A 14256-nucleotide genomic window follows, 5' to 3' on the forward strand; every position below is an offset into this window, starting at 1 on the left:
TGCCAGCATCCCAGGCTAGGGCCATGCGCCTTAGACCATGTTTCCCAGCCAGAGCTCTACCTCCTCTCTCCGATCAGAACCCCCAGGGCAAGGCCTGTCTCCCCATCAGGGGTGACAAGAGAGGACTGGATCATCAAAGTGGGCAGCCCAGGAAAGAGAGTCGGAGGAGAGTGCAAGGTCCCCACCCACCATGGGCTCACCTGGGCCCAGAGGAATCCGTTATTTCTAGGTCAGGTGCAAACAGTTCCTTGGTTCGGAGCAGGAGCCTGGGTCTGGACCACGGGTGAGGGGAGGCGATTTTGGAGCAGGGTCTCTGGGCAGGGAGGGGCCAGGTTTGCTCAGGGCGGAGGCAGCAGTTTAGCCTCTGCTGGTGGCAGCTCTCCCCACTCCCTAAGGCTGCGGTGATCCCCTGTGAAAATGCATTGTCTCCCTCCTCCAGGGCTCCAAGGTGCTGTCCCCAAGCAGTCGTCACCCCAGACCTGGGTCTCTGAGTCTCAGTGTGGGTGGGTCTGACTCTGCCACCCAGGGCTCCAGCTTTGTGTCAGACCCATGGGAATTTCACTCCTGACTCCACTCTGGTACTCTTTCACCTTTCTAACCTCGGTTTTCCTCATCTGGAAAATGGGGACAGGGACACCTACAGCAGGGGGTTCCATGGTGTGCTCTTTCCCCTTGGCTGGCCACAAGTAACGCCGGTGACTGCAGGGCCAAGGTACAGGAAGCAACAAAGCTGAGTCCAGCCCGTCCTTCAGTCCCACATGCAGTGCCGGGACCTCCAGGAAGTCACTGAGACAGAGCCGCATGGAGGAGCTGGGCGATATCTGGCTGGCCTTGGGAGGGTTGGCCTTAGTAACCTGTGGGGAGGCGAATTCCTGGCCCCTCTGGGTTTCCTCGTGGGTCCATTCTCTCCCCCGAGCTCTGGCTTGAGCACCTGGCTAGAGCCCCTCTCCAGGGAGAGCTAGGGACCCATGACCAGCCCAGGAGGAATGGGGGGCACGGGGCATACATTCTTCTTTTTCTGCCTCATTCTCTGTTCCCCCAGACTGAGAGACAAAGGACTGGATTTGAATCCTGTCTTTGCTGTTCACCAGATATAAGGCATTGGGCAAGGTATTGAATCTATCCAAGCCTCAGATTTCTCATCTGTAAAATGGGAGTGGCTGGGTGCAGTGGCTCACACCTGTAATCCCAGCACTTTGGGAGGCCAAGGCGGATGGACCACCTGAGGTCGGGAGTTCGAGACCAGTCTGGCCAACGTGGTGAAACCCCATCTCTACTAAAAATACAAAAAATTAGCCGAGCGTCGTGGCAGGCACCTGTAATCTTAGCTACTTGGGAGGCTGAGGCAGAAGAATCACTTGAACCTGGGAAGCGGAGGTTTCGGTGAGCTGGGATTGTGCCACTGCACTCCAACCTTGGTGACAGAGCAAAATTCCATCTCAAAAAAAACAAAAACAAAAAACTGGTGTGGTAGTGTGCACTTGTAGTCCCAGCTACTTGGCAGGCTGAGGCAGGAGGATCACTTGAACCCAGGAGGTTGAGGCTGCAGTGAGCCAAAGTCATGCCACTCCACTTCAACCTGGGTGACAGAGAGAGACCCTGTCTCAAAAATAAAACTAAAATGGGAATGATAGCAAACCCAGGGCCATTGGAGAATGACATGGGCTAAGGCAGGAAAGAGCCTGTCCCTGTGGGATGGGGGCAGCAAATGTGGGCACAGTTATCTTCATCCTCTCCAGGCTCCTCTGAGGAGCACCCAGAGACCCCAACTCAGGGGAGGCAGTGCAAACCAGGGACTCCCAAGTTCCTGGCCCAGAGCCCCTGCTGGAGAGGGACGGGTCCTCAGCCGAGCGAGCATCACTGAGGCTTGGGTGAAGGGAGGGACAGAGGCCCAGCCAGACCCTGCACATTCCAGCCCTGGTTCATTCTGGATCCAAGCGCTGAGATCTCTCCCTACCGGGGCACCCAGCCAAGCCCCGCTGTGATGGGGCCAGATTGGGAGGACAGCCCTACCGGGCCGGAGCTTGCTCTCTGCTGTCCTTAAAAGTCCATCGGCCCGAGCTCCTCTTCCACCTTGAAGGGGGCCTGCCTGTGTAGGGCTCGTTCCCGGCATACCATGGTTGGGGGAGCAACTGGAGGTCTCCCCGGAAAGTGTTTGACTCCAGGTCAGATCCTGGGAAAAGGCCACAGCCCCAGGACCTGGAGCCGAGGGACTGAGGGGCCAAGCAGGCCCTGGAGGTGGAGGAGGGTAGCTGGGAGGTGGGGAAGGTAGGGGAGGGGAAAGGGGAGTTGGGGGAGGGGACTTAGAGGGTGCGGTTCAATTAGCTGGGACAGTGAGGAGGAGTAATAAAGGGGCTTAGGGGTGGGGAAGGGCGCTCAATGGAGAAAAAGGGGGTTCATGCGTGGCAGGGGGCCCAGGCTTTCCCTCCCTGGTCACACTTCTGCCACTCAGCTCTCTTCACATCACCCACCCTAAGCCGTGCCCTCTGACCTCCCACCTGCCTGGGGCTGACCACTCTGCCTTGTCTCTTTCCATCCAGGGCCTTGGGAACTCCAAGACAGAATGGCCCGAGGCCTGGATGCTCTCTCGACATCTCTGCAAAGGCCCCAGCGGCCCAGGCCAGTGGGATGCGGGCTGCTGGCTGCTGGCCCTGTCCAGGCTCTCATACTGTGGGGCAGGGTTGCAGGGGCCCCTCCCTGGGTTTGCTGTGGGGTGGCAGAGAGCCACTGTGAGTCAGTTCAGGGTGCTGGGCAGCGCTTTCTTGCAGCCCAAGGAAGCCTTCCTGGAGGAGGGAGCCTGACCCTCCACCTGGGCTTGAATGAGGAAGAGGCTAGATAGAGGCCTGGCAGTGGGGCAGGGGAGGGGACTGTCTGTGAGCAGCCGTGTGGCAGGTATGGTAGGAAGAAGGACTGGAGGGGTAGACAGGCACTGCCATCCATAGCCTGGAAAGTGTCACCAACAGGGCAGGATTTCATCTGAGAACAGGGAGGCTGGGCACGGTAGCTCAGGCCTGTAATCTCCATGCTTTCAGAGGCTGAGGCGAGAAGATGGCTTGAGCCCAGGAGCTTGAGACCAGCCTAGGCAACATAGCAAGACCTCCATCTCTGCAAAAAAATTTAAAAAATTAGCTGGGCATGGTGGCGCATACCAGTAGCCCCAGCTACTAGGGAGGCTGAGGTGGGAGGATCTGAGCCCAGGAGGTTGAGGCTGCAGGGAGCTGTGATTGTACCAGCACACTCCAGCCTGGAGGACAGAGCAAGACTCTGACTCTTTTTTTTTTTTTCTGAGACAGAGTTTCGCCCTTGTTGCCCAGGCTGGAGTGCAATGGTGTAGTCTCAGCTCACTGTAACCTCCACCTCCTGGGTTCAAGCAATTCTCCTGCCTCAGCCACCCAAGTAGCTGGGATTACAGGTGCCTGCCACCACCCCCAGCTAATTTTTGTATTTTTACTAAATACAAGGTTTTGCCATGTTGGCCAGGCTGGTCTTGAACTCGCGACCTCAGGGATCTACCCACCTCGGCCTCATTTGTGTTGATTTGTAGGAGCTATTTATATATTCTGGATACAAGTTCTTTATCAGATATATGGTTTGTGACTATTTTCTTATAAGTCTGTGGTTTGTCTTTTTTTATTGATGACTGTTTTTAAAAATTGTGGTTAAGTATACATGACATAAAACGGATCATCTTAGCCATTTTAAAATGTAAAATTCAGTGGCAATAAATACATCCACAATATTGTGCAACTATCATCACTACCATCACTCGAAAAGGGCAGGGCATCCAATACCCATTAAGCTGTCACTCCCCAATCTCCCATTTTCCCAGCCCTGACAATCACTAATCTACTTTCTGTCTATATGGATTTGCCTATTTGGATATTCATATTAATAGAATCAACAGTACGTGGCTTTTTGTGTTTAGCTTTTTTCACTTGGCATAATGTTTTCAAGGTTCATGCACTTTGCAGAATGTATCAAAATTTCATTCCTCTTTGGGGTTGGATAATATTTCATTGTATCCTTCCTTCCTTCCCTCCTTCCTTCCTTCCTTCCTTCCCTCCCTCCTTCCTTCCTTTCTTTCTTTCTTTTTCTTTCTTTTCTTTCTTTCTTTTTCTTTTCTTTCTTTCTTTTTCTTTCTCTCTCTTTCTTTCTTTCTCTCTCTTTCTTTCTTTCTTTCTTTCTTTCTTTCTTTCTTTCTTTCTTTCTTTCTCCTTCTTTCCTTGTTTCCTTGTTTCCTTCTTTCCTTCTTTCCTTCTCTCTCTCTCTCTCTCTCTCTCTTTCTTTCTTTCTTCTGTGGCCCAGGCTGGAGTAAACTCGGCTCGCTGCAGACTCCCTGCGTCCGGCTCCCGTGATTCTCCTGCCCTGGCCTGCGGGCTGCCTGGAATTGCCGCCGCGCGCCACCACCCCTCCCTGCTTTTTCTCCTTTGGCTGGAGGCGCGGTTTCGCCATGTCGGCCAGGCTGGTCTCCCTATCCTGACCGCCAGTGCTCTGCCCGCCTCGGCCTCCCGAGGTGCTGGGACTGCAGACGGAGGCTCGCTCATTCGGTGCTCGGTGTTGCCGGGGCTGGAGTGCGGTGGCGTGGTCTTGGCTCGCTGCAGCCTCCGCCTCCCAGCCGCCTGCCTTGGCCTCCCAGGGTGCTGGGATTGCAGCCTCTGCCCGGCCGCCGCCCCGTCTGGGAGGTGGGGAGCGTCTCTGCCTGGCCACCCATCGTCTGGGTTATGAGGAGCTCCTCTGCCCGGCCGCCCCGTCTGGGAGGTGAGGAGCGCCTCTGCCCGGCCGCCCCGTCTAGGAAGTGAGGAACGTCTCTGCCTGGCCGCCCATCGTCTGGGATGTGAGGAGCGCCTCTGCCCAGCCGCCCATCCTCTGGGAAGTGAGGAGCGCCTCTGCCCGGCCGCCCCCTTCTGGGATGTGAGGAGCGCCTCTGTCCGGCCGCCCCGTCTGGGAAGTGAGGAGCGCCTCTGCCCGGCCGCCCCGTCTGGGAAGTGAGGAGCCCCTCTGCCCGGCCGCCACCCCATCTAGGAAGTGAGGAGCGTCTCTGCCCGGCCGCCCCGTCTGCAAAGAAGTGAGGAGCGCCTCTGCCCGGCCGCCCCGTCTGGGAAGTGAGGACCGCCTCTGCGCGGCCGCCCCGTCTGGGATGTGAGGGGCGCCTCTGTCCCGCCCCATCCAGGAAGTGAGGAGCGTCTCTGCCCAGCCACCACCCCGTCTAGGAAGTGAGGAGCGTCTCTGCCGGGCTGCCCTGTCTGGGATGTGGGGAGCGCCTCTGCCCGGCCGCCCCGTCTGAGAGGTCTACCACAGAGGCCAGAAGCAATGTGGGGGCTGGATGTGGTGGCTCACGCCTGTAGTCCCAGTACTCTGGGAGGCTGAGGCGGGTTGATCACTTGAGGCTAGGAGCTCGAGACCAGCCTGGCCAACGTGACGAAACATATGAAAAATACAACTGTCAAACCAACCAACGAACCAAGCGACAACAAAACAGGTCTACCCTGGAGTCATACTCTAATTTTTTCTATTTTCCTCCCTTTCTGATCCTTTATCCCACTTTCTTTTTCTTCCTCTTCCTTCTCCTTCTTCTTTGTCAAATAGAGGACTGAGTTATTATCATTGATCCATACAAAGTTCCTCTCTCATTTATTTTCTTTAATTCCCACCCCCCATTTCTATTCCCCGTCTTCCCATGTGCAACCTTCCTAATATGTTTGATATGCATCTTTTTGTTTGTATGTACTTTTAGAAAATGTTTATTGTTTTGTGTGCAAATAAAATAAAATAAAATAAAATAAACAAAAAAAAATATTTCACTGTATGGGTAGACCACAATTTGTTTATCCATTCATCCATTGGTGGCTATTTGGGTTGCTTCCACCTTCTGGCTGTTGTTTTGTTTTTGTTTGTGTGTGTGTGTGTGTGTGTGTGTGTGTGTGTGTTTGTCAGCTCCTTTAGGGTCTGACTTTTGGGTATTTTGAATAGTACCGCTGTGAACCTTCATGTACAAGTTTTTGTGTGAACTCATGTTTTCAGTTCTCTCGGGTATATATCTAGGAGTGGAAATACTGGGTCACAGGGCAATTCTATGCTTTTTGAGGAACTGCCACACTGTTTTTCATGGAGGCTGCACCATTTTGGATTCCCACCAGCAACATATGAGAACTCCGATTTCTCCAGACCCCCAACAAAATTTATCTTTCATTTTTTTATTGTAGTCATCTTCATGGGTATGAAGTGGTGTCTTATTGTGGTTTTCACTTACATTTCACTAATGATTGATGTGTGATTAATCTGATTAAGCACAGATTTTCATGTGCTTTTTGCCAATTTGTATTTTTCCTTATAGAAATGTCTATTCAAGTCTTTTGTCAATATTTTCATTGGGTTGTTTGTCTTTTTGTTGTTCAGTTTTGAGAGTTTTTTTATATATTCTGGAAATTAGATCCTTATTAGCAGTATGACTTGCAAATATTTTCTGTCATTCTGTAGGGTTTATTTTCACTTTCTTGATAGTGTCTTTTAATGTATGTAAGTTTTTTTGTTTGTTTGTTTTTGAGACGGAGTCTCGCTCTGTCGCCGCCCAGGCTGGAGGGCAGTGGTGCTATCTCTGCTTACTGCAAGCTCTGCCTTCTGGGTTCACTCCATTCTCCTGCCTCAGCCTCCCAAGTAGTTGGGACTATAGGTGCCCGCCACCATGCCCGGCTAATTTTTTTTGTAATTTTTAGTAGAGATGGGGTTTCACCGTGTTAGCCAGAATGGTCTCAATCTCCTGACCTCGTGCCTGCCCGCCTTGGCCTCCGAAAGTGCTGGGATTACAGGTATGAGCCACCACGCCCAGCCTGTATGTAAGTTTTTTATTTGGATGAGGTTCAACCTATCTATTTTTTCTTTTGTTGCTTGTACTTTTGGTGTCATATCTAGAAAATCATTGCCAAATCCCAGGTCTTGGAGATTTACCTCTGTTTTCTTCTAAGAGTTCTATAATTTTAGCTCTCACAGTTCGGTCTTTTATCCATGTTGAATTATGATGTCAGGTAAAGATACATGAGGTGGGGTAAAGGTCTAACTTTATTTTTTGGCATGTGGACTTCCATTTGTCTCAGCATCATTTGTTGAAGAGACTATTCTTTCCCCCATTGAATGATCTTGACACCTTTTTTGGAAATCAATTGACAATAGATGTATTGGCTTTTTTTTTTTCTGGATTCTGAACTCTATTTAATTAGTCTATATGTCTATCCTTATGGCAGTATCACGAGGTCTTAATTACTGTAGCTTTGTAAGTAAGTTTTGAAATTGGGAAATTTGAGTTCTCCAACTTTGTTCTTTTTCAAGATTGTTTTTGGCTGAGATTCATTGAATTTGCATTTGAACTTTAGGATAAACTTGTCCATTTCTGTGAAAAATGGCAGGAATTTTGATAGGGATTGCATTGAATCTGTAGATCATTTTGGTGGGTATTGCCATCTTAACAATACTGTTTTCCAGTCTATGAACATAGGATGCTTTCCCATTTATTTAGGCTTTCTTTAATCTCTTTCAACAATGTTGTGTACTTTTCAGCATACAAGTCTTGCACCTGCTTTGTTCAGTTTATTCCTAAGTGTTTTATTGCTTTTGAAGCTATTGCACATAGAACAGCTTTCTTAATTTTATGTTTGAATTGTTATTGCAAGTATATAGAACAGAGTTCTTTATTCTCCCCATCTGCCACTAGCAAGCCACGCTGGGCACAAACTGTCACCACCACAGCCACCTCTAAGGTTGACAGTGGGAGACTGTAGGCACTAAGTGAAAAGTTACAATATTCTCCTAACCAAAATTTAACAGGTTATTTCTTAATTAACCACTCTTTTAGTTGTTGCAAGTTTTTAAAAAAGTTTCAGAGTTCCAGAAAAGTTGAACCTGATGCTTTTTGCCAGCTTAATTATTGCTTTAATGGACTGATGGATTTCTGGAGGTCCTTACTCTGCTATTTTCAGTGACATCACTCTGTATGCCTTATTTTAAAACTGCCAATCTATTTTCCCAAGTGGTTGTATCATTTTACATTCCCACCAGCTACATACGAGGGGTTACAATTAAAATGTTTAAATAATCGGTTGGGTGTGGTGGCTCACGCCTGTAATCCTAGCACTTTGGGAGGCTGAGGCAGATGGATCACAAGGTCAGGAGATCAAGACCATCCTGGCTAACACAGTGAAACCCCGTCTCTACTAAAAATACAAAAAAATTAGCTGGGCATGGTGGCGGGCACCTGTAGTCCCAGCCACTCGGGAGGCTGAGGCAGGAGAATGGCGTGAACCTGGGAGGCGGAGTTTGCAGTGAGCCGAAATCGCGCCACTGCACTCCAGCGTGGGTGACAAAGCAAGACTCTGTCTCAAAAAAAAAAAAAAAAGTGTTTAAATAACCAACGTGTATCTTCAAGTAATACACTACTTCATGTGCAGAGAAAACTTTTCACCAGGCCTTGTAACTGGCCTATATTTAGTTTTTTAAGAAACCACCAAACTGTCTTCCAAAATGGCTGTACCAATTTGCATTCCTACCAGCAATAGATGAGGGTTCTTGTACGTGTTTTGTTACATTTATACCTAAGTATTTCATTTTTGGGAGAGCTACTGTAAACGGGAATGTATTTTTCACTTCAAATTCTATTTGTTCCTTGCTGATATATGGAAAAGCAATAGATGGCCAGGCGTGGTGGCTCATGCCTGTAAACCCAACACTTTGGGAGGCCGAGGCAGGCAGATCATTTGAGGTCAGGAGTTTGAAACAAGCGTGGCCAACATGGTGAAACCCCGTCTCTACTAAAAATGCAAAAAATTTGCCAGGTGTGGCAGTGCGTGCCTGTCCCAAAAATGGACATTTTAGCTCTCCCAAAAATGGAATCCCACCTACTAGGGAGGCTGAGGCAGGAGAATCACTTGAACCCAGGAGGCAAAGGTTGCAGTGAGCTGAGAGTGCGCCACTGCACTCCAGCCTGGGCAATAGAGCGAAACTCCCATCTTGAAACAAAGAAAGAAAGAGAGAGAGAAGGAGAGAGAGAGAGAGAGAGGAGGGGGAGGGGGAGGAAGAAGAGGAGGAGGAGGAAGAAGAGAAGGAAGAAAAATGGAGAAAAGCAGTAGACTTCTATATATAGCTTTATGTCCTGCAACCTTGCTATAATTGTTTCAGTTATCTTTTAGAGCCATCAAAATTAAGAAAAAAATTATATCTACCTTTTTTATGTTACTTCAAGCACTTTCAGTTTGATAGCTACAAGTATTTTGTTGTTGTTGTTGTGGTTTTTTTTTTTTTTTTGAGACGGAGTCTTGCTCTGTTGCCCAGGCCGGAGTGCAGTCGTGTGATCTTGGCTCACTGCAACCTCCACCTCCTGGGTTCAAACAATTCTCCTGCCTCAGCCTCCTGAGTAACGGAGATTACGGACACACACCACCACACCCAGCTAATTTTTGTATTTTTAGTAGAGACGGGTTTTCCCACGTTAGCCAGGCTGGTCTCGAACTCCTGGTCTCAGGTGATCTGCCTGCCTCGGCCTGGCAAAGTGCTGGGATTATAGACATGAGCCACGGTGTCCGGCCTGTTTATCTATTCATTCTTTTGATGGATGCTTGGGTTGTTTCCATCTTTGGATATTGTAAATAAAACTGATATGAACATTTTTATACATGTCTTAGTATGAACATATACTTTCATTTCTCTTGTGCAATACCTAGGAGTGAAATGACTAGGTCGTACGGTAGGTATGTATTTTAGTTTTTAAAAACCCGCCAAACTGTTTTGCAAAGTGGCTGTACTATTTTGTTTTTAGATGGAGCCTCTCTTCGTCCCCAGGCTGGAGTGCGGTGGTGTGATCTCTGCTTACTGCAACCTTTGCCTCCCGGCTTCAAGCGATTCTCCTGCCTCAGCCTCCTGAGTAGCTGGGACTACAGGTGTGTGCCACCACGCCCAGCTAATTTTTGTATTTTTAGTAGAGATGGGGTTTCACCATGTTGACCAGGATGGTCTCGACCTCCTGACTTTGTGATCTGCCCATTTCAGCCTCCCAAAGTGCTGGGATTACAGGCATGAGCCATCATGCCCAGCCTGTACTATCTTATTAATAAATTTCCATCAGTGTATGAGATTTCCAGGCACTCCGCTTCTGGCTAATGTTTGGTTTTGTCAGTCTTGCTAATTTTAGTTGTTTTTGGGATATGTAGTAGTAACTCAAAGTTTTAACTTGCATTTCCCTGATGACTCGTGATGTTAAGGACCTTCATGTACTTATTGGCAATTCACGTATCTTCTTCAGTGAAACCCGTTTAGGACTTGCCCATCTTTTAAAAAATTGGGTTATCTTTTTTATTAATTCACGTGTTTTCTCATATAATCTGAATCTTTTGTGAAAAATCAATTTCAAAATTTTTTTCTCCTAGTTTGCGGATTGCCTTTTCATCTTCATTTCATTTCATTTATTTTCATTTTAGAGGAAAAAGGGTTTCACTCTGTTGCTTAGGCTGGAGTGCAGTGGTGCAGTCATAACTCACTGCAGCCTTGAACTCCTGGGCTCAAGTGATCCTCCTGCCTCAGCCTGCCACGTAGCTAGGAATACAGGCAGACACCACCATGCCTAGCTAATTAAAAAAAAAATTTGTTTTTTAGAGACAATGTTTTGCTACATTTCCCAGGCTGATCAGTGTAGCTAAAGGTTTGTCAATTTTGTTAATCTTTTCAAAGAACCAGGTTTTGGTTTTGCTGATTTTCTTTAATCTTTTATTCCTCCATTTATTTTTATCTATTTTATATTATTTCGTTCTTTCTGCTTCCTTTGCACTTATTTTGTTCTTTTTTATACTTTCTTAAGGTGAAATATTAGATTGTTGGTTTGAAATCTTCTTTTTAAATGTAAATGTTTGTAGCTATAAATTTCACTCTGGGCCCTGCTTTCCCTCTAGCCCACAAATCTTGATACATTATGTTTTTGTTTTCATTTCATTGTGTTTTGTTTTCATCTCTCCCTCTCTCTCTCTCTCTCTCTATATATATATATATATATGTATATATATATGTACACACACACACACACATATATATATATATATATATATTTTTGAAGACAAGAGTCTTGCTCTGTCACCCAGGCTGGAGTGCAGTGGTGTAATCTCAGCTCACTGCAACCTCCACTCCCCAGGCTCAAGCGATTCTCCTACCTCTGCCTCTGAGTAGCTGGGACCACAGGCGTGCACCACCATGTCTGGCTAATTTTTTCTATTTTTTTGTAGAGACGGGTCTTGCCATGTTGGCCAGGCTGATCTCGAACTCCTGAGCTCAGGCAATCTGCCTGCCTCGGCCTCCCAAAGTGCTGGGATTACAGGTGTGAGCAACTGTACCCAGACTCAAAATATTTTCTAATTTACCTTATGATTTTTCTAATTTACTTTCTTCTTTGACATACTGGTTATTTTTGAAGTATGTTGATTAGTTTCCACGTATTTGTGAGTTTTCCAAATATCTTTCTGTTACTAATTTCTGATTTCATTCCATTGTGGTCAGAAAACGTATTTTGAATTATTTCAGTTTTTAACAATTTATTAAGATGTATTTTATGGCCTATCATATAATTTATAGTGGAGAATGTTTAATGTGTACTTCAGAAGAATGTGTATCATATTGTTGTTGGGTAGGATGTTCTATGGATGTTGGTTAGGTCTGGTTGGCATACATTGTTTTTTTTTTCTGATCTGATATCTAGTTGTTCTCTTTATTATTAAAAATGAAGGCCAGGCATGATGGCTCACACGTGTAATCCCAGCACTTTGGGAGGCCATGGCGGGCGGATCACCTGAGGTCAGGAGTTCGAGACCAGCCTGGCCAATATGGGGAAACCCTGTCTCTACTAAAAATGCAAAAATCAGCCAGGCGTGGTGGCACACACCTGTAATCCCAGCTACTCGGGAGGCTGAGGTAGGAGAATTGCTTGAACCTGGGAGGTGGAAGTTGCAGTGAGCCGAGATTGCACCACTGCACTCCAGACTGGGCAAAAGAGCAAGACTCCATCTCAACAACAACAACAACAAAAAGAGTATTGAAGTGGCTAAATATTATTGTTGTATTGTTTATCTTCCTTCCAATTACTGCAGTTTTTGCTTCATGTACTTTGAGGCTCTGTTTTTTGGTGCATATAGGCTTACAAATGTTATATCTTCTTGAAGGATTGACCCTTTTATCATTCTATAATGTCCTTCTTTGTCTCTAGTAACATTTTTTTTGTCTTAAAGCCAATTTTTTTCTGACATTAGTATAGCCACTCTAGCTCTCTTTGGTTACTTTCTGCATGGAATATTTTTGCATCCTTTTACTTTCAACCTATTTGTGTTTTTTAATCCATTCTGCCAATCTGTGCCTTTTAGTTGGAGAGTTTAACCCATTTAATTTAATGTAATTAATCATAAGGATTTACTTCTGTGAGTCTATATGTCATTTGCCTTTTTATTCCTTGGTTCTTCCATTATAGCCCTCCTTTTATGTTCTGTAGATACTCTCTAGTATACCATTTTAATTCCTTGTTGTTACTTTTACTATATATTTTTTAGTTCTTTGTGTTTGCCCTGGGATAACAATTAACATCTTTTTTTATAGCAATGTAGTTTTTTTTTTTGTTTCTTAATTTTTTCTTTTGAGACAGGGTCTCACTCCAATTTGCCCAAGCTGGAGTGCAGTGGCGCGATCTTGGCCCACTGCAGCCTTGACCTCTCAGGGTTAAGCAGTCCTCCTACCTCAACCTCCTAAGTAGCTGGGAGTAAAGGCACGCACCACTGTGTCCAACTAATAGTAGTTTTGATTAATACCAACTTAATTTCAAAAGTATGTAACATTTTGCTGCTATATAGCTTCATTACCCTCCTGTGGCGTTCTTGCTCAAATTACATCCTTATACATTGTGTGCCCTTCAACATAGATTATAATTATTCCTTTGTACCATTGTCTTTGGAACCAGATAGAAAAACAGGATTTACTAACAAAAAATACATCTATACTGTCTTTTTTTTTTTTTTTTTTTTGAGACAGAGTCTCCCTCTGTCACCCAGGCTGGAGTGCAGTGGCTCTATCTCGGCTCACTGCAAGCTCCGCCTCCCAGGTTCATGCCATTCTCCTGCCTCAGCCTGCTGAGTAGCTGGGACTACAGGCGCCTGCCACCACACCCGGCTAATTTTTTTGTATTTTTAGTAGAGACAGGGTTTCACTGTGTTCGCTAGGATTATCTCGATCTCCCGACCTCATGATCTGCCTGCCTCGGCCTCCCAAAGTGCTGGGATTACAGGCATGAGCCACCACGCCTGGCCTAGTTAGCATTTTCTTTTTTTTTCTTTTTTTTTTTTTTTTTTTTTGAGACGGAGTCTGGCTCTGTCGCCCAGGCTGGAGTGCAGTGACACAATCTCAGCTCACAGCAAGCTCCACCTCCCAGGTTCACGCCATTCTCCTGCCTCAGCCTCCTGAGTAGCTGGGACTACAGGCGCCCGCCACCACGCCCAGCTAATTTTTTGTATTTTTAGTAGAGACGGGGTTTCACCGTGTTAGCCAGGATGGTCTCGATCTCCTGACCTCGTGATCCACCTGCCTCGGCCTCCCAAAGTGCTGGGATTACAGGCGTGAGCCACCGGGCCCGGCAGCGTTTTCTAACGTACTGCTGGCCAGTAGAAATATTATCAGAGTCATGTAGTAGTTTTCCATTTTCAGTAGACACATTACGAAGTAAAATAAATTTGACTTTAATAATATATTTAACCTATATTCAAAATATCATTTCAACTTGTAATCACCATAAAGAATTACGAATGAGATACTTTACTTTCTGTTTTGAAAAGCACCAGCTCTTCACAATTCAGTGTATGGGTTATAACTTAAAGCAGATTACTTCTCAGAAACTACAATGTCATCAGATAATTTTTTTTATTTTTTATTTTTTTGAGATGGAGTCTTGCTCTGTCGCCCAGGCTGGAGTGCAATGGCACAATTTTGGCTGACTGCAACCTTTGCTTCCTGGATTCAAGTGATTCTTCTGCCCCAGCCTCCCAAGTAGCTGAGATTCTAGGCTTGGGCCACCATGCCTGGCTAATTTTTATATTTTTAGTAGAGACAGGGTTTCACCATGTTGGTCAGGCTGGCTTCGAACTCCTGACCTCAAGTGATCCGTCCACCTTGACCTCCCAAAGTGCTAGGATTACAGGCGTGAGCCACCACCCCCGGCCAGCCCAGGAGTTTGAGACCAGCTTGGGCAACACA

Source organism: Symphalangus syndactylus, chromosome 9 (genome assembly GCF_028878055.3).
Source record: "Symphalangus syndactylus isolate Jambi chromosome 9, NHGRI_mSymSyn1-v2.1_pri, whole genome shotgun sequence".
NCBI lineage: Eukaryota > Metazoa > Chordata > Mammalia > Primates > Hylobatidae > Symphalangus > Symphalangus syndactylus.